The sequence below is a fragment of the Cherax quadricarinatus genome, chromosome 59 (assembly GCF_038502225.1).
Source record: "Cherax quadricarinatus isolate ZL_2023a chromosome 59, ASM3850222v1, whole genome shotgun sequence".
In the NCBI taxonomy this organism is placed as follows: domain Eukaryota; kingdom Metazoa; phylum Arthropoda; class Malacostraca; order Decapoda; family Parastacidae; genus Cherax; species Cherax quadricarinatus.
In genome coordinates, this window is record NC_091350.1 from 5,649,867 (window position 1) to 5,670,425 (window position 20,559).

At 43.1% G+C, this 20,559-nt stretch overlaps 4 non-coding genes across 4 annotated transcripts; 2 read left to right on the plus strand and 2 right to left on the minus strand.

The window, feature by feature from the left end:
* The first annotated feature begins 5,204 nt into the window (after positions 1-5,204).
* Positions 5,205-5,277, plus strand: TRNAV-CAC (transfer RNA valine (anticodon CAC)). The gene has a single exon. It is a non-coding gene; the product is annotated as a tRNA-Val (tRNA).
* A 3,663-nt stretch (positions 5,278-8,940) lies between these two features.
* On the plus strand, positions 8,941-9,012 carry TRNAM-CAU (transfer RNA methionine (anticodon CAU)). Its single transcript has one exon. It is a non-coding gene; the product is annotated as a tRNA-Met (tRNA).
* A 4,717-nt stretch (positions 9,013-13,729) lies between these two features.
* Positions 13,730-13,803, minus strand: TRNAN-GUU (transfer RNA asparagine (anticodon GUU)). The gene has a single exon. It is a non-coding gene; the product is annotated as a tRNA-Asn (tRNA).
* A 2,013-nt stretch (positions 13,804-15,816) lies between these two features.
* Positions 15,817-15,889, minus strand: TRNAV-CAC (transfer RNA valine (anticodon CAC)). Its single transcript has one exon. It is a non-coding gene; the product is annotated as a tRNA-Val (tRNA).
* Between the last annotated feature and the right edge of the window lie 4,670 nt (positions 15,890-20,559).

The window sequence follows — 20,559 nt, forward strand, 5'->3', positions numbered from 1 at the left end:
GGGAAGGCAGAGGACAGAAGAGTTCCCAGGAGTAGAGAGTTTGGGAAGAGAAGAAATTACGTTTAGCACGTGAGAAGGCAGAGTCTATGAAACGGGGATATAGTGTGCTAAAAATGTCTAGCCTAGACAGGACTCACAGCAATGGCCTTAAGTTGGAAAAATTCAGATTCAGGAAGGTAATAGGAAAGCCCTGGTTTTCTAATAAGAGTTGTGGATGAGTAGAACAAGCTTCCAAGTACCGTCATAGAAGCTAAGACGTTGTGTAGCTTAGATTAGATAAATATACGAGTGTGTGTGGATGGGTGAGTTGGGCCTGACTAGCTTGTGCTACTAGGTTAGATGCCTAGTGAATGTGACCTGACCTGACGAGGTTAAGGCATTGGCTTAAGTCGGTGGGAGAATTGGACCTGCCTCGTATGGGCCAGTAGGTCTGCTGCAGTGTTCCTTCTTTTTTTATGTTATGTTACAAGACTCGGCAGGAGATATAACATTTCCCTAATGAAAAGCAGGGGCGCCACACGTATACAAAGAGAAAACACAATAAGTATCAGAGGCCCAAGACTGTTTAACTGCCTCCCAGTGTACATAAGTAGGATTACCAATAGACCCCTGGCTGTCTCCAAGAAGGCGCTGGAGAGACACCTAAAGTCAGTACCTAACCAGCCGGGTTTGCGTGCGGCCAACAGTAACAGCCTGGTTGATCAGGCCCTGATCCACCACAAGGCCTGGTCTCAGACCGGGCCGGGGGAGGGGTTGACGCCCGAAACACTCTCCATGTATAAGGACTACAACCAAATCAATGACCTTGACTTTCGCTTGGCCGATTTCATAATGCTGAGAAATTACCCGGGTCAGTCAGTGATCTGACTGGTCATTATCCTGCGGGTCAGGTAGGCAGTAATGTTTGCCAATATCACATTTTTGAAAGTATAGTTCAAGCAGCCCAAGCTTATGTTCCAAATAAGGAAATTAATCAAACAAAAATGACCCTAAATGGATAAACAAGAGTTTAAAACATCTCATAGGTCAAGAGAGACGCATTTACAGGCAAATGAAAAAAGGGGACAGGGGGCATTTAAGAAATGTATTCAATTAAAAAGAAAAGAAATAACTCAAAAGAGAGAGTATTAAGTTACGTTGCAAAGGACTTGCAACATAGGCCAGCAGGCCTGCTGCAATGCTTCTTTATGTTCTTTCTATACATAATTCAATAAGAGGCCTCCATTATCATATACAACATCTACAACAGTCTCTCCTACTTTAGCATTTATGTCACCCTCAATAATTATTCTTTCCCTGGTTCAAAATTCCCGAGACATTTGCTTAACACTTCTCAGAATAAACCACTTCTCAGAATGTCTCCCTCAGTCTCTACACATCTCAACTACAAGTACATGGAGACTATAACCCACATCTCATATACTGTACTACCTTTTTACTAATTCACATAATTTGTGAATTTAAACACTGTAAATCTCACCTTTTTTTTTTTTTTTTTTTATCTATAGTTGAACATTTAATATTACCACTAATCTTCCTCTAGCTCTAGTTTTCTGAAATGATTAAACCCCGTTTACTCCCATCGAAATTCTTTGCTTTCCTCAGTGTTAGGATATCCAGTTTTTTAATTTGTACTGTCATCAGTTTTTTCTTATCATATGTACTATATGTACACATATTCAAACAACAAAACTGGGAAATTTCCTTCGCCTTTTTTTTTTTTTTTGCAACTGATACAGAAGGGGTTACTAGCCCCTTTTCCCTGGCAGTTTAGTTATATTCTACGGTACGCACTGATAACAAAAAAAATCTAGGATTCTAATCAGATTCCCCAAGGAACTAATAGGAAATACTACAGGGGCAATAACAATGAAATAATTATGAGGAACTCGTGGGTCTGTATAAGCACATAATGAACTTCTGATCGACTGACCACTCTAGGCCTAGTAACGATGTTGCTGGTACCTGGAAATTTCTGTATTTTTCTTAGATCATACCTCGCAAATTGCGATAATCGTCGCTCACTCTAAGTAAGGAAGTAATTTTATTTAGGTACACCTTCAAGGACCATATGAACATTGTATCAATCCCATCCGCTAGAAAAATGACAGGATGGATAATGAGAACCTTCAAAACTAGGGATGCCAAGCCCATGATGACACTCTTCAGGTCGCTTGTTCTGTCAAGGCTGGAATATTGCTACACACTAACAGCACCTTTCAAGGCAGGTGAAATTACTGACCTAGAAAATATACAGAGAACCTTCACGGCGCGCATAACGGAGATAAAACACCTCAATTATTGGGAGCGCTTGAAGTTCCTGAACCTGTACTCCCTGGAACGCAGGCGGGAGAGATACATGATTATATACACCTGGAAAATCCTAGAGGGACTAGTATCGAACTTGCACACGAAAATCACTCACAACGAAGCAAAAGACTCGGCAAACGATGCAACATCCCCCCAATGAAAAGCAGGAGTGTCACTAGCACGTTAAGAGACAATACAATAAGTGTCAGGGGCCCGAGACTGTTCAGCTGTCTCCCAGCATACATAAGGGGGATTACCAATAGACCCCTGGCTGTCTTCAAGCAGGCACTGGACAAGCACCTAAAGTCGGTACCTGACCAGCCGGGCTGTGGCTCATACGTTGGATTGCGTGCAGCCAGCAGTAACAGCCTGGATGATCAGGCTCTGATCCACCATGAGGCCTGGTCACAGACCGGGCCGCGGGGGCGCTGACCCCCGGAACTCTCTCCAGGTAAACTCCAGGTAAATACACATAAATGTCTGTATACCTGGAGATTGCTTCGGGGGTCAACGACACCGCGGCCCGGTCAATGACCAGGCCTCGTGCTGGATCAGGGCCTAATTAACCAGGCTGTTACTGCTGGCCGAACACAAACCGACTGGTTAGGTGCTAACTTTATGTGTCCGTCCAGCTCCCTTTTGAAGACAGCCAGGGGTCTACTGGTAATCCCCCTTATGTATGTTTGGAGGCTTTTGAACAGTCTTGGGACCCCAGACACTTATTGTGTTGTCATAAACGTACTCATGGCGCCCCTGTTTTTCACTGGGGGATGTTACACCGCCTGCCTAGTCCTTTGCTTTCGTAGGGAGTGATTTCCGTGTGCAGAGTCGGGACTAGTCTCTCTAAGATATTCCAAGTGTATATTATCATGTATCTTTCTAGCCTGCGTTCCAAAGAGTAATTTAGGTGCTTTATTGAATTTATATGAGCAGTGAAATTTCTCGGTACATTCTCCAGGTCTGCAATTTCACCTGCCTTGAAACGACGTTAGTGTACAGCAATATTCCAGCCTAGAGAGAACAAGCGATTTGAAGAGAATCACCACTGGCTTGGCATCCCTAGTTTTGAAGGTTCTCATTATCCATCCTATTATTTTCCTAGTAGAGACATTGTTGTGATTTTTGAAAGTGAGATTCTCTGACATTATCACTCCCAGGTCATTCACATTAGTTTTTCGCTCTATTGTGTGGTTGGAATCTGTTTTTTACTCCGATCAGTTTTTATTTCCTCGAGTTTTCCATAGCGGAGTAACTGAAACCTATCTACATTGAACTTCATATTGTTTTCCGAGGTCCATTTAAAGACTTAGTTAATCTCCACTTGGAGGTTTGCAGTGTTCTCAATGGATGACACTGTCATGCAAATTCTGATATCATCAGCAAAGGAGGACACGGTGCTGTGGCTTACATCTCTGACTATGTCAGTTATGAGGAACAGGAAAAGGATGAGAGCGAGTATTATACCTTGTGGAACAGCTTTTCACTGTAGCCACCTCTGACTTTACTATTACTCAGCGTTCTATTTGTTAGGAAGTTATAGATCCATCTACCCAATTTTCCTGTTATTCCTTTATCATGTATTTTGTGTGCTATTACACCATGATTGCACTTGTCGTAGCCTTTCGCAAAGCCTGTGTATATTACATCTATTTTGTTTGTCCTCCAGTGCATCCAAGACCATGTCATAGTGATCCAGTAGTTGTGAGAGGCAGGAGCGACCTGCTCTAAACCCATGCTGCCCTGGGTTGTGCAATTTAGGGGTTTCCAAGTGGTTTGCAATCTTGCTTCTTAGAGTCCTTTCCAAGATTTTTATGATGTGAGACGTTAGTGCTCTCAGTCTGTAATTCTTTGCAACTGCTTTACGGCCACCTTTGTGGAATGGGGCTATATCTGTTGTTTTAGTGACTGGGACGACCCGTGTGTATGGTTCCTCTCCATGAATGCGAGTTCCACGAGTCTGGGCCTGGGGCAGAGTGCATGGGCATGTCATTTATTGCTTTTTCAAAGCCCTGTGGTGTTAGTATATCAGAAATCCTTGAATTAACCAGATTTTGAGTCTCGATCATAAAAAAATAATTTAGATTTTCGACCCTTAGTCTGATTATCGGTTCACTAAACGCTTAGTCATACTGGGACTTGTGTATCTTACTCATTTCTTTGCTGTCATCTGTGCAAGTCCCATCTCGTTTAGGCAGGGGTCCAATACTAGATGTGTTTTTTGCCCTAGATTTGCACTAACTGCATCTCCTTGTTGGCTTCATTGTAAATATCAGTTAATAACCTTCCCTCGCATATTAATAATCTACATAGAACTGATTTTTTAACAAGCCTTTAATGGGGCTTATACAATTGGCAAGATGATAATTAATGATGGCATGAAACAAGAAAGGAACAATCTCGCCAAACAATATAACTAAATCGGTTTGTTGCATGCTTAGTTTCTGGGTTCTTAATGTTTTTCACCCACAAAAATTTTGTAAAATCCGATCGTCCTCCTGTAACCCAAAACTCATTTAACACACCTTTTCATGTTAATGACTATACAAATTATGCATCCCAATGTAAATAAGTCACCCTGTCACTTTTTTTTGGGTTATCCTTGGTAATTTACGCTTTGTATGATAATTGTATTTATGTGTACCTGTATCTAAACGAACTTACTAATCCACATAACTAATAATTATGAAACACAAGGACCCCCAATGAAAATACTGAAGTGTTTGAATTATGCTTGGTTAATTCACGCATGTTACTACATAACACAGTTGTAAAGTTTCAAAGTCGTGTAGTATATCTAAATAAAAACTAACATTGACACTGGTAACTCAATAAATATCTAATAATATACCAGCTTCCGGTCTTGTTGGATGCAGTTGTAAATAATAACACCACAGGTTTCCGTAGTGTAGTGGTTATCACGTGCGCCTCACACGCGCAAGGTCCCCGGTTCGATCCCGGGCGGAAACACGTATGGCTTTTTTCTTATTATTCATGGTTTCTCATACAGGTATGTGAACGGAAATTAATTTAGCAACACTGGAGGATACAAAAACTATGGGGAAATTATAACATATAAAATACCCATGGGTATTAACTGATAGGGGAGACAAGGACAGGCTATTTGAAAGACGAGAAACAGGAACACAACTGGAAGATAAAAATATAGATGAGTCATAGGGATGTCATGAAGTATTTATTCAGTTTCAGGGTGGTCGAAAAGTGAATCTCTATGGAGAAGCAGTGGAAGACCCATACGCAGCCTTAAAAACAGGTACGATAAAGCCCACGAGGCTAGGAGTGAATCTGGCTAGCGGCAAGTTGAGAGGTGGGGTCAGGATCTAAGACTACCCACATATGTATGAGAACACACACACAAATAGGTAAGCGAGCGCGCACACACACACACGCACGCACACACGCACGCACACACACACACACACACACGCACACACACACACGCACGCACACGCACACACACGAAGGTATGGCCTGGTGGCTAAAGCTCCCGATTCACACACGGAGGGCCCGGGTTCGATTCCCGGCGGGTGGAAACATTTCGACACGTTTCCTTACACCTGTTGTCCTGTTCACCTAGCAGCAAATAGGTACCTGGGTGTTAGTCGACTGGTGTGGGTCGCATCCTGGGGGACAAGATTAAGGACCCCAATGGAAATAAGTTAGACAGTCCTCGATGACGCACTGACTTTCTTGGGTTATCCTGGGTGGCTAACCCTCCGGGGTTAAAAATCCGAACAAAATCTTATCTTATCTCTATTCCAGGAGCTGAGGGGTATGTCGTACGAGGAGAGATTATGGAAACCCAACTTGACAACACTGGAAGACAGAAGTGATGGGGGAGGGACACAGTAACGACGTATAAAATGCCGATAGGGGATAGGGACAGAATGTTTCAGACTATTATAATCATGGCGGAGCGCTAAACCCGTAGGATTATACAGCGCCTGTGGGAAGGGGGGGAAGGCATTCAGGCTCATTTCAGGGAACTGGAGCACAGATCCAATTCCTTAGATCAAGAGCCTCTCACCAGCGTCAGGTAACCTCCCTTGATGGGAGAATGTTTTCAGAGATGGGGCACAGTAACAAGGGGTTACAGCTGAAAGATGAAAACTCGGATGAGTCACGGGGGTGTTGGGGGGTGCTTCTTCAGTCGTGGAGTTGTCGGGGGGTGGAGCAGTGGTGTACTGGAGGCGGAGTCCATGCATAGCTTTGGGAAGAGGTGCGATGGGGCTCATGGAGCGGGGAGAGTGGACCTGGTGGCGACCAGCAGAGAGGTGGGGCCGAGAGCTGTGACTCGACCCTTGCAACCGCAAATAGGTAAACGCGCGCACACACACACACACACACACACACACACACACACACACACACACACACACACACACACACACACACACATATACAACAGGCCTAGTGTCTAATCGACATGTGCCTAGGACAAAATGGTAACACACACGCACACACGCACGCACACACACACACACACGCACACGCACGCACACGCGCACACACACACACACACACACACACACACACACACACACACACACACACACACACACACACACACGGAGAATGTTTCAGAGATGGGGCACAGCAACAAGCTGAAAGATGAAAACTCAGGTGAGTCAGGGGAATGTTAGGGAGTGCTTCTTCAGTCGTGGAGTTGTCGGGAAGTGGAACAGTAATGTAGTGGAAGCAGAATCCATGCGTAGCTTTAAGAAGGGGTGCAATGAAGCTCATGGAGCAGGGAGAGTGGACCTAGTAGCGACCAGCAGGGAGGTGGGGCCAGGAGCTGTGACTCGACCCTTGCAACAGCAAATGGGTGAGCACGCACGCACGCGCGCGCACACACACACATAGTAGCGACCAGCAGGGAGGTGGGGCCAGGAGCTGTGACTCGACCCTTGCAACCGCAAATAGGTGAGCGCGCGCGCAAGCACACACACACACACACACACACACACACACACACACACACACACACACGTGATGTGTGTGTGTTAGTTACCATTTTGTCCTAGGCACATGTCGATTAGACACTAGGCCTGTAGTATGTGTGTGTGTGTGTGTGAGTTACCATTTTGTCCTAGGCACATGTCGATTAGACACTAGGCCTGTAGTATATGTGTGTGTGTGTGTGTGTGTGTGCGCGCGTTTATCTATTTGCGGTTGCAAGGGTCGAGTCACAGCTCTCGGCCCCACCTCTCTGCTGGTCGCCACCAGGTCCACTCTCCCCGCTCCATGAGCCCCATCGCACCTCTTCCCAAAGCTATGCATGGACTCCGCCTCCAGTACACCACTGCTCCACCCCCCGACAACTCCACGACTGAAGAAGCACCCCCCAACACCCCCGTGACTCATCCGAGTTTTCATCTTTCAGCTGTAACCCCTTGTTACTGTGCCCCATCTCTGAAAACATTCTCCCATCAAGGGAGGTTACCTGACGCTGGTGAGAGGCTCTTGATCTAAGGAATTGGATCTGTGCTCCAGTTCCCTGAAATGAGCCTGAATGCCTTCCCCCCCTTCCCACAGGCGCTGTATAATCCTACGGGTTTAGCGCTCCGCCATGATTATAATAGTCTGAAACATTCTGTCCCTATCCCCTATCGGCATTTTATACGTCGTTACTGTGTCCCTCCCCCATCACTTCTGTCTTCCAGTGTTGTCACGTTGGGTTTCCATAATCTCTCCTCGTACGACATACCCCTCAGCTCCTGGAATAGTCTTGTTGCATACCTTCGTACTTTCTTTAATTTCTTGACGTGTTTGACCAGATGTAGTTTCCATACTGGTGCTGTATACTCCAATATGGGCCTGACGTGACTCCTTACTTAGATGTCGAAACACTATTCTCAGGTTTGCTAGGCGCCATATACTGCAACAGTTATTTGGTTGATGTGCGCCTCAGGAGATATGCTCGGCATAATGCTCACCCCAAGATCCTTTTTGAGTGAGTTTTGCAGCCTCTGACCTCTTAGGCTGTACTCCGTCTGTGGTCTTCTTTGCCCTTCCCTGAGCTTCATAACTTTGCACTTGGTGTGGTTAAACTCCAGAAGCCATTTGTTGGACCAGGCTTGCAGCTCGTCCAGATCCCCTTGTATGCTTACCTGATCCTCGTCCGCTTGTAATCTCCTCATTAGTTTCACATCATCTGCAAACATGGACACCTCTGAATCTATCCCATCCGTCATGTCATTCACATATACAAGAAATAATAACGGACTTAGGACTGACCCTTGTGGAACCCTACTCGACCCATGCACCCACTCTGACACCTCGTCCCCTACCAACACACGTTATATTCTTCCTACTTGTATGGTACTCCCTGATCCACTGCAGCGTACTCACCTATTTGTTGTTGCATTATTATTATAATCAAAAAGAAGCGCTAAGCCACAAGGACTATACAGCAAGTTGTTGCAGAGATCGATTCACAACAACTGGTTCTGCCTCTTCGCTGGTCGCTACTAGTGTGCGTGTGTACACTCAGTTGTGGGTGCAGGGGTCAATTCATAGTTCCTGGGCGCGCGTGCGTGCATAATTTTCTTGCATTTAGTGTAAATTTCCTTAAGTCAGCTTTTATAAATTTAATTTAACATGGCGAATATGAGCAGAGTGGCGCAGTGGAAGCGTGCTGGGCCCATAACCCAGAGGTCCGTGGATCGAAACCACGCTCTGCTACTATGCCTTTTTTTTTTTTTTTCTGATAAGAATCCTTCAAATCCTGTGTATTATGTTCTATGTTCATTCTATCAACATAACTTACGGAAGTAAAACCTCTTACTGGCATAAAAAAAAAAAATGCTCAGGTAAATTTGTTGAGAATTTTGCACAACTGCTGAGCCCATTTATAGTGAAACGCATGATGATACCTTCATCAACTCACTGAAATCACCCAGCTCAGACCTAAAGTTTTTTTTTAATCTTCCTGTGTAATGGAGTATACCAGAAAAATAAACCTTCGTGATGAGCGTTACTTACTAGTACAGTCATGGTAGACCCACAATGTGGCTGCCCTAATTTTGCTGATAAAGAAAACAGACTATATACACTAATGACTGCTTCCAACATACCATACAGGGTTGCCAGATAAATCTCGTAAATAAACAACATAATGATGACCAAATTTTACAACTTCAAACTTTCCTTATATTGAAAAACAATTTAAAAATTACACTGATAATTACGTAATTACTTACACTTATGGTACGAGACATTATTATTATTATTATTATTATAATCAAGGGGGGAAGCGCTAAACCCGGAGGATTATACAGCGCCTGGGGGGGGATGTGTAAGTAAGTAAGTAAGTAAGTAAGTTTATTCAGGTATACACAAATACAGTTACATAGAATTATCATACATAGCAGCATATGTGTAGAGAACCTAGGATAACCCAAAAAAGTCAGACAGAGTGACTTATTTCCATTGGGGTCCTTTTACCTTATTATTATAGTATAAAGGTTATAATATTTTCTTATTATTCTACAATGAAGATAACATCTTATTATCATACTAAAAAGACTATCTGCTACACCAAGGTCATTAAGACTATCTACAATACGAGGGTCATTACAAGGAATAAGGTAAAATTTACACGTATGTTAGCTAAAAAATAGAAAATCATTCCCCTCCCTTTCTGTAGCTACATTCATCAGACACCTTTTGGCACTCTTCTTGAACTGGTTCACGCTATGACTGGCTTTGACATGTGCGGGTAGTCTGTTCCATTCCTTTATTGCTGTACAATAAAAGGTGTTTGAAGCCTGGCCACTGACTGTGGGTACTACAAAGTTGTGCTCTCTCCCCCTAGTACTATGATTGCTTTGGTTCCCAACCTTGACAAAATTGACAGCAAGATATTCTGGACATTGTTTGTGAGCAATTTTATAAACATGATTTAGCTTCAGTTGTTTTACTCTGTCTTCAACATTCAGCATATCCAACTGCTGTAATTCTTCCTGGCCTACATGTTCTCTTGGTCCCAGCCCCAGGATGAATCTTACGATTTTGTTCTGGGTGATTTGCAGTCTATCTTTCAGTTTTTTTGTCAAGGCAGAGTACCAAGAAGAGCAAGCGTAATCCATATGGCATTGTATAAGGGCTAGACATAGGGTCCTGCGAGCCTCAGTAGGTAGACACTGTGCTTGTCTATACAGGAACTTCAGTTTGGCATTCGCTTTCTTTACTACACTGTTCCCTATCAATTCTCCTGACATGCATGGGTCAAAGGGGATTCCCAAATATTTTACTGATGAAACCAAAGTGATGGGCTCCCCATTACATTGAACATTAAAATTATTTACCCTTCTCAGTTTATGTTTCGTGCCAAAGAGAATGGCTTCAGTTTTCCCTAGGTGTAATGATAGTTTGTTGTCTACTAACCATTTGCTGCAGGACTCCAGTTCCAGTGTTAAAACATTAGCAATATCTTGTGGGTCTTTACCTGACACTAACAGAGCACTGTCATCTGCATACAGTAGGAGTTTGCACTTGACACTGATAGGCATATCATTGACATAACATAAGAATAATAAGGGACCCAGAATACTACCTTGGGGAACTCCACATGTTATCGGCAGGGGTTCTGATTCTGTTTTGTTGATTTTGACTATTTGTCTCCTGTTGCTAAGGTAGGACTTAAACCAGTCTACAGAACCTATACCAATAGCTTGAAGTTTATTACATAATATATTGTGGTTGACAGTATCGAAGGCCTTTTGCAGGTCTAAGGTTACCATGCCTATGAGGTTCCCCTTTGACATTTCAGTTCTCAGGTAATCCATCAGATTAATAAGGGAGGTGTCGGTTGAGTAGGATCTTCTAAAGCCCGATTGATAGCTATGGAGAATGTTGTTGTCATTAAGGTACTTAACTACTTGAGAATACACCGCCCTCTCTAGAATTTTAGATATTATACTGAGTATACTAACAGGCCTATAGTTGCTTACATCAGACCTACTATTTTTCTTGAAGATAGGAGTGACTCTGGCCTCCTTGAACCCCTCCGGTACTGTATTAGTGGTGATTGATAGATTTATTATGTGAGCAATAGGGATTGACAGTTCAGAAGCACCATCTTTTAGGAACTTAGACGGGATGTTATCAGGGCCTGTGCTCTTAGTTGGGTTTAACCTGCTTAGTTCTTTTTGAATAAAGTCATGAGATACACTTACTAGTTGACAACTGTTTGGGGTTACCCCTTTATTGGTATAGTATGTTTGAAAATTATCAGAGTCTGTGTTAAAGGTATTTGATGCAGCTGGTAGTTTACTTACTAGTGTTGATGCAACAGATGTGTAGTAGGAATTGTGGAAGGCATTCAGGCTTAATTCGGGGAACTGGAGCACAGATCCAATTCCCTAAATCAAGAGCCCCTCACCAATATCAAGGAACCTTCCTTGAGGGGGGTACGAGACATAAGAATGAAGGTGCACAACAGTACGTCTACTGGCCTATGCTAGGAAGGTTGAACTCTCACTCTTACACCCGTCCAACCTATTTAAAGCTACCTGGATCTCGCCTCAAATGATCCTGCCTGTTCCTGTTATCTACAACTTTATTGCCAAACCAGTACGTCCCTATATTCTTTCTAAATTTAAATTAGTTTAGCTTGAATCCACTGCTGAGAGTCCTGTCTTGGTTAGATATTTTCAGCATGTTCCTTATATCTCATTTATTTGTTCCCGTTTTCCATTTGTACCCTTCAATAATATCTCCCTAATTGTCTTTCCAGGGAGTGCAAATTCAGTACCCTCAGCCCAGCTTCGTAAAAAAGGTTTCCGATACATGGGATCATCAACTTCGTCATCCTTCTCTGTATATTTTCCAGTGCAATTATGTTCATTCTATAATATGGAGGCTAGAATGGAGCAACAATCTCAATGAAGTACATAGACTAAGTAATAAATAGTTTTATTTGTAATATAGATTGTGTACCTTAAAAACGACATGCATGGGTAATCTGTACCATAAATGTAACAGACTATATATATATTTTTTTTCTATAAATTTTATCCAATAATTTTTTAATAAATATCATGATCATGGATTTATATTTTTTTTCCTATTAGTCGACTCATTCATTAACTATAAAAAAAATCTGTATGTTTACCTTGTAACTGGCAAATGCAGGTGATGGTGCAAATAAATTAAAGCAGAGCTTATTGCAAATGGAAAACCATTCACTGTTCAGTTGTCTATCAACGTCAAGAGGACATGATTAGTATTCCTGAGATCTGGACTACGAGTGAATTGTACTCAAGAGATACAAAGGATTTAATCCCCTGCTTGAAAAATGTTTCCTTCGTATAAGTGGAAGATGGGTATTAACATAGGAGATATAAATAAGGTCTTGAGGATATCTCTCCAGGAGAGAGCCCGCAATAATGGATTCAAATTAGATAAGTTTAGATTTAGAAAGAATATTTCCCTCGTGTAAATTTCCCCAATCATCTTCCCCATAGCTCTGATTTCAGCCACCCGTGTAATTGGCATCTCCATCTTTTTGAGAGGGCCACAGTCTCTACCTAGACAGCCACGTATAATAACTCATACGGGTTTAGCGTCTGTGAATATAATAAAGCTACTTATTAAAGCTAATTTTAAAGTTGCCTATACAGACTATTTTTAATTTCTACACTCACTCTTATTATAATCATAACCAAGGGTTAAACCCGTAAGGGTCATAAGGCGACTGGCTTCACAAAGTACGTGATTATTACATTTTGGGAAAGCTGCATCCGTAGGGGTCACATACAACGCCTAAAGAATGAAAGGGAATCAGGTTCGATCCAAGGAAAGGGAGTATAAGTCTAGCTCACTTGGATCAAGGAACCTCGTTTGAGGGACTGTCGAATTATATTTATGGGGAATCGTCACAGCCATAAGGGTCATACAGCTTCTGGGAATGGGGAGGCAATTTGTTTTGATCCAATTCCTTAGATCACGAACCCTTCACCAGCATGAAGGCACCACCTTGAGGGGATGTTAATGAAGATCGACTTTATTTTTATTAATGTCATCATAATTATCAATATCTAAATGGAAAATATTCACAAAATATTTGGACACTAAATCAAACTCAGTTTGACTTCGTGTCCAATCATAAATCGTCAAAACGCCACTTTTATTTAACGAATTCCAGAAACTGTCCTGTCAAACTTTCAGCACTTCTATCCAGATACTTCCCCTCAAGGAAGGTTCCTTGATGTTGGTGAGGGGCTCTTGATTTAGGGAATTGGATCTGTGCTCCAGTTCCCCAAATTAAGCCTGAATGCCTTCCACATCCCCCCCTCAGGCGCTGTATAATCCTCCGAGTGTAGCGCTTCCCCCTTGATTATAATAATAATAATAATATCCAGATACTTGCACACTTTACTTACCCGATAAAAACAAGCGCCCCCGGGTGGGCTCGAACCACCAACCTTTCGGTTAACAGCCGAACGCGCTAACCAATTGTGCCACGGAGGCTTACGATAATGGTGTGATTCGCTAACATTTACGTCAATTTCCTTGTTACTGTTCGCTACAGCTACATTTTTTTTTTTTACACAATCTTACAGGTTAATAACTGTCATCCTACCTCAGCACCAAATTCTCTTTCCCCCCCACGCCCAATCTAGGGTATAATACAAATACTACCACCCGTAGCTCGATAGTTAATGTACCCCCTTATTTGCAAATATACAGGGTCTAAAGCTACAAACAACAAAATACCTTTCATCCGGTGGGCTCCTCGAAGGGTGGCCTGTACAAACATTAGGACACCAAGATACCTTTCCATGTTCACCTATCAGTAAAATAGGTACATTAGCCGAACGCGCTAACCAATTGTGCCACGGAGGCTTACGATAATGGTGTGATTCGCTAACATTTACGTCAATTTCCTTGTTACTGTTCGCTACAGCTACATTTTTTTTTTTTACACAATCTTACAGGTTAATAACTGTCATCCTACCTCAGCACCAAATTCTCTTTCCCCCCCAAATGACTTCGAACAGGCGATAAATGACACGGGCCAGACTCATGGAACTCTGTGTTCATCAAGAACTGCAAGAAGCCAATCTAGACATAGCCCCACTCCACAAAGGGGGCAGTAAAGCAACAGCAAAGAACTACAGACCAATAGCACTAACATCCCATATCATAAAAATCTTTGAAAGGGTCCTAAGAAGCAAGATCACCACCCATCTATGGGTTTAGAACAGGTCGCTCCTGTCTGTCTCAACTACTGGATCACTACGATCCTAAATGCACTAGAAGACAAAAAGAATGCACAAAATAACAGGAAAAGTAACAGAACACAGAGAGTAGTCTACCGAGGCAGCTACGGTGAAAAGCACCCTCATATCCGACATAGTAGCTCGATAGATTAATGTACTCACGGACCTCACACGCTGAGGTCCGTGGTTCGATGACAGGATGGATAATGAGAACCTCGGTAAGGGTGAAATTGCTGCACTCTAACAGCACCTTTCAAGGCAGGTGAAATTGCCGACCTTGTACAGAGAACTTTCACGGCGCGCATAACGGAGATAAAACACCTCAATTACTGATTCCCTGGAACGCAGGAGGGAGAGATACATGATTATATACACCTGGAAAATCCTAGAGGGACTAGTACCAAACTTGCACACGAAAATCACTCACTACGAAAGCAAAAGACTTGGCAGACCTTACTAGCACGTTAGAGGGGCCCGAGACTGTTCAACTGCCTCCCAGCACACATACCAACAGACCCCTGTCTTCATGGCACTGGACAAGCAACTAAAGTCAGTTCCTGATCAGCCGGGCTGTGGCTCGTACGTTGGTTTGCGTGCAGCCAGCAGCAACAGCCTGGTTGATCAGGCGCTGATCCACCAGGAGGCCTGGTCACAGACCGGGCCGCGGGGGCGTTGACCCCCGAAACTCTCTCCAGGTCCAGGTCAACTCACGGACCTCACACGTGGGTCGCATCCTGGGGACAAGATTGACCTAATTTGCTCGAAATGCTCTGCATAACAAGGGGCTTTCTATACAGTTACACACACACACACGCACGCACACGCACACACACACACACACACACACACACACACACACACACACACTACAGGCCTAGTGTCTAATCTACATGTGCCTAGGACAAAATGGTAACTAACACACTTATTAAGCTAGACCTGTATACAATGTACATGATGGACATTTCTGTCCGTCATTAGCGATTGTTAAATCACAACTGGTATGAGAAACGTAGAGAAAACCTGAAGATAACTGATGTGAAAATTTAACTCGCTATATAAATCACTCACCTTGACTAACAAGACATCATCTTCAGGAATTTAGTTACAATTTCTAGTCTCGCGATATTTGCCGCAAGTTGATTTAGATTTAGTACAAATTCTAAAGATACACACAGCTGAAATCTGCATCTTATGACTCGGCAGAAAAATTCGTAAACATATCTTGAAAACTCGATGAATATTTTTAGAAAAAATTTCCAACTGTTTCCGCCCGGGATCGAACCGGGGACCTTGCGCGTGTGAGGCGCACGTGATAACCACTACACTACGGAAACTTATATTTCAGTGGTCACAGGTAAGCCTGGTAAATATTATATATTATTATACTACAAGCCTTTATTTTAATTATTTACTGTTAATGTTATATCTTGATAGGCAACGCACTCACTTCACACAATGAGTGTCCGTGATTCAATCCAGGCCGGGTGGAAACCTTAAGGCATGTTTCTTAACACCTGCTGTCCCTGTTCACCTAGCAATACGTTGGTATCTGGGTGTTAGTCGACTGTTGTGGGTCGCATCCTGGGGGACAAAACCCCAATGGAAACAAGACACACAGACTTTCTTGGGTTATCCTGGGTGGATAACCCTCCGAGTTAATAATCAGAACAAATCTTATCTTAGGGAAACGCTAAACCCGTAGTCTTGCTTACCTGGGGGAATGGTAGATAATTAGGCTTTATTCGAGGAAGAGGAAAGTAACTCTATTTACACGAATAAAGAGCACTTCATTAGCATCGTTACCTCCCTTGAAGGCCACCCTAGTATCTGCCAGACGAGCACTGGCTGAAGTTGAAGATGTGCTAGGTACCATGCATATTACAAAGTCCTCCTTCGGTGAGGTCTGTAGCCTCTGTCCTCTGTACAGAGTTAACTCTAATCGCTGTTTAAGGAATTCAAGTGTACTTGACTGATGGTGTACAGGCGATATGAAACATTAACGACCCTCGCGCTAGTGTGGGTGTATGATCCACTTAATATTTGTATTTATAACTCATTACAATTGTGACCAGGTGTGGACGTATCAGTGGTTCATTACTTTGTAATTTGTTCATGACTGTAACCATGTATAGGAGTGAAGCTGATTCATTACCTCTGTAACTTGCCATGATTAGTGACCAGATCTACCTGGAGTTCATTACCTTTGTAACTAGTTCAGCTATCATAACTTTGGGGTCCAGTCACTGGACCCATCATGTACCTTTGTAATCTTTTGACTACCGCCCACAGGATGGGTATGGGGTGCATAAAGATATTGAACTAAAGTGTGTGTGTGTGTGTGTGTGTGTGTGTGTGTGTGTGTGTGTGTGTGTGTGTGTGTGTGTGTGTGTGTGTGTGTGTGTGTGTGTGTGTGTGTGTGTGTGTGTGTGTGGTGTGTGTGACTCAACAATCAATATTTGCACCAATAACTCACTACAGTTGTGACCGGGTGTGGAAGTGTGAATTGCTCATTACTCTATAATTTGTTCATGATTGTAGCCAAAGTATAAACGTAAGTAACCATTCTACAGAATTCATTACCTTTGTAACTTGTGAGCTCATTACCTTTGTACCTAGTTCAGCTATCAAAACTTTGGGGGCCCAGTCCCTGGACCCATTACGTACCTCTGTAATCTGTAAATACCTTTGTAACTTGTCATGATTGTGATCAGACTTACCTGGAGTTCATTACCTTTGTAAATTGTGAGTTCATTACCTTTGTAAATTGTGAGTTCATTACCTTTGTAAATTGTGAGTTCATTACCTCTGTAACTTGCTCAGCTATCAAAACTTTGGAGTCCAGTCCCTGGACCAATTATGTACCTCTGTAATCTTTTGACTACCGCCCACAGGATGGGTATGGGGTGCATAATAAACATATTAAACTAAAATACTAACCCTCGTGTAGCCAATAGACTTTATACCTCATTATCCAATCAACTGCAAAATGGGGAAATTAGGTATATAGTAATAACGATAGAAAATGCGATGTAAATTTGATAACAAGACTGATACCTCTACGAGATGATCAAGTAAATTATTATTGTTAAAGATTCGCCGGTATTCTCCCGGCCCGGCCTTGGCTCCCTGTCTAGGGAGTGTCTGAGACCTAAGTCTCCCATGGGAGGAGGCACTAGTACCTGGAGTTTACCTGGAGAGAGTTCCGGGGGTCAACGCCCCCGCGGCCCGGTCTGTGACCAGGCCTCCTGGTGAATCAGAGCCTGATCAACCAGGCTGTTGCTGCTGGCTGCACGCAAACCAACGTACGAGCCACAGCCCGGCTGGTCAGGAACCGACTTTAGGTGCTTGTCCAGTGCCAGCTTGAAGACTGCCAGGGGTCTGTTGGTAATCCCCCTTATGTATGCTGGGAGGCAGTTGAACCGTCTCGGGCCCCTGACACTTATTGTATGGTCTCTTAACGTGCTAGTGACACCCCTGCTTTTCATTGGGGGGATGTTGCATCGTCTGCCAAGTCTTTTGCTTTCGTAGTGAGTGATTTTCGTGTGCAACTTCGGTACTAGTCCCTCTAGGATTTTCCAGGTGTATATAATCATGTATCTCTCACGCCTGCGTTCCAGGGAATACAGGTTTAGGAACCTCAAGCGCTCCCAGTAATTGAGGTGTTTTATCTCCGTTATGCGTGCCGTGAAGGTTCTCTGTACATTTTCTAGGTCAGCAATTTCACATGCCTTGAAAGGTGCTGTTAGTGTGCAGCAATATTCCAGCCTAGATATAACAAGTGACCTGAAGAGTGTCATCATGGGCTTGGCCTCCCTAGTTTTGAAGGTTCTCATTATCCATCCTGTCATTTTTCTAGCAGATGCGACTGATACAATGTTATGGTCCTTGAAGGTGAGATCCTCCGACATGATCACTCCCAGGTCTTTGACGTTAGTGTTTCGCTCTATTTTGTGGCCAGAATTTGTTTTGTACTCCGATGAAGATTTAATTTCCTCGTGTTTACCATATCTGAGTAATTGAAATTTCTCATCGTTGAACTTCATATTGTTTTCTGCAGCCCACTGAAAGATTTGGTTGATGTCCGCCTGGAGCCTTGCAGTGTCTGCAATGGAAGACAATGTCATGCAGATTCGGGTGTCGTCTGCAAAGGAAGACACGGTGCTGTGGCTGACATCCTTGTCTATGTCGGATATGAGGATGAGGAACAAGATGGGAGCAAGTACTGTGCCTTGTGGAACAGAGCTTTTCAACTGTGCCTTGTGGAACAGAGCTTTTCACCGTAGCTGCCTCGGACTTTACTCTGTTGACGACTACTCTCTGTGTTCTGTTAGTGAGGAAATTATAGATCCATCGACCGACTTTTCCTGTTATTCCTTTAGCACGCATTTTGTGCGCTATTACGCCATTGTCACACTTGTCGAAGGCTTTTGCAAAGTCTGTATATATTACATCTGCATTCTTTTTGTCTTCTAGTGCATTTAGGACCTTGTCATAGTGATCCAATAGTTCAGACAGACAGGAGCGACCTGTTCTAAACCCATGTTGCCCTGGGTTGTGTAACTGATGGGTTTCTAGATGGGTGGTGATCTTGCTTCTTAGGACCCTTTCAAAGATTTTTATGATATGGGATGTTAGTGCTATCGGTCTGTAATTCTTTGCTGTTGCTTTACCGCCCCCTTTGTGGAGTGGGGCTATGTCTGTTGTTTTTAGTAACTGTGGGACGACCCCCGTGTCCATGCTCCCTCTCCATAGGATGGAAAAGGCTCGTGATAGGGGCTTCTTGCAGTTCTTGATGAACACAGAGTTCCATGAGTCTGGCCCTGGGGCAGAGTGCATGGGCATGTCATTTATCGCCTGTTCGAAGTCATTTGACGTCAGGATAACATCGGATAGGCTTGTGTTAACCAAATTTTGTGGCTCTCTCATAAAAAATTCATTTTGATCTTCGACTCTCAGTCTGGTTAGTGGCTTGCTAAAAACTGAGTCATATTGAGACTTGAGTAGCTCACTCATTTCCTTGCTGTCATCTGTGTAGGACCCATCTTGTTTATGTAGGGGCCCAATACTGGACGTTGTTCTCGACTTTGATTTGGCATAGGAGAAGAAATACTTTACCCCCTCATCTTTGGGACCAACTGTCCCCAGGCCTAGCCACATTCCCCGCCCTCACGGGGCTAGTAGGAAGAAGCTAGGCCTCGCTGTTTTTTTTTTTTTTAGATTTTGCCACCGAAGTGGCTAGTTTATTGTGCACCCCATATCCATCCTGAGGACGGTAGCGCGAGAGCATGTGGATACACAAAAGGCCTAGGAACTAGGCCCCAAAGGGTTAACAGGAATACATATGGATTTATATCTACATATCTATAGTTCACTTATCTGTTACAAGCAAATTTAGGAAATTTGCTTAGTATATCTGGTATCTTATTTTCATTAATAAGATATCTTGACATGTCACATAGGTTATTATACTGTCTGTCTCTGTATTCCCCAATAAGTGGACAATTAACCACATAGTGTTCAAGAGAGTGACCATATGCCTGATCACATAATTTACATTTAGTTTGATCATCATCTGTGTGTCTCCCAAACTGCCAGAAGTACTTGTAACCAAGCCTAAGCCTGGCCACTACAACATCAGTCAGTCTGTTCACATTGCAAGTTGCTCCATAAACATACTTATCTACGTTCATGTTATCATAGTGGGTTATAGATTTACTCAGGCTTCTAACTGCATTCCTATAACAATCAATAGGAATGCAGTTAGAAGCCTGAGTAGATCTATAACCCACTATGATAACATGAACGTAGATAAGTATGTTTATGGAGCAACTTACAATCCCCGCCCCAAGGGGGTTATTGGGAATGACAGTCTTGTGAGCTGAAAGCTCGGGCTCAGGCACCTACCCTACCCTAGAAGGGCTGGGCATGGTGTCGATGACTTCAAGTAAATTTATTTAGGTACAGATACACATAAATACAGTTACACAAATTTTCATACATAGTA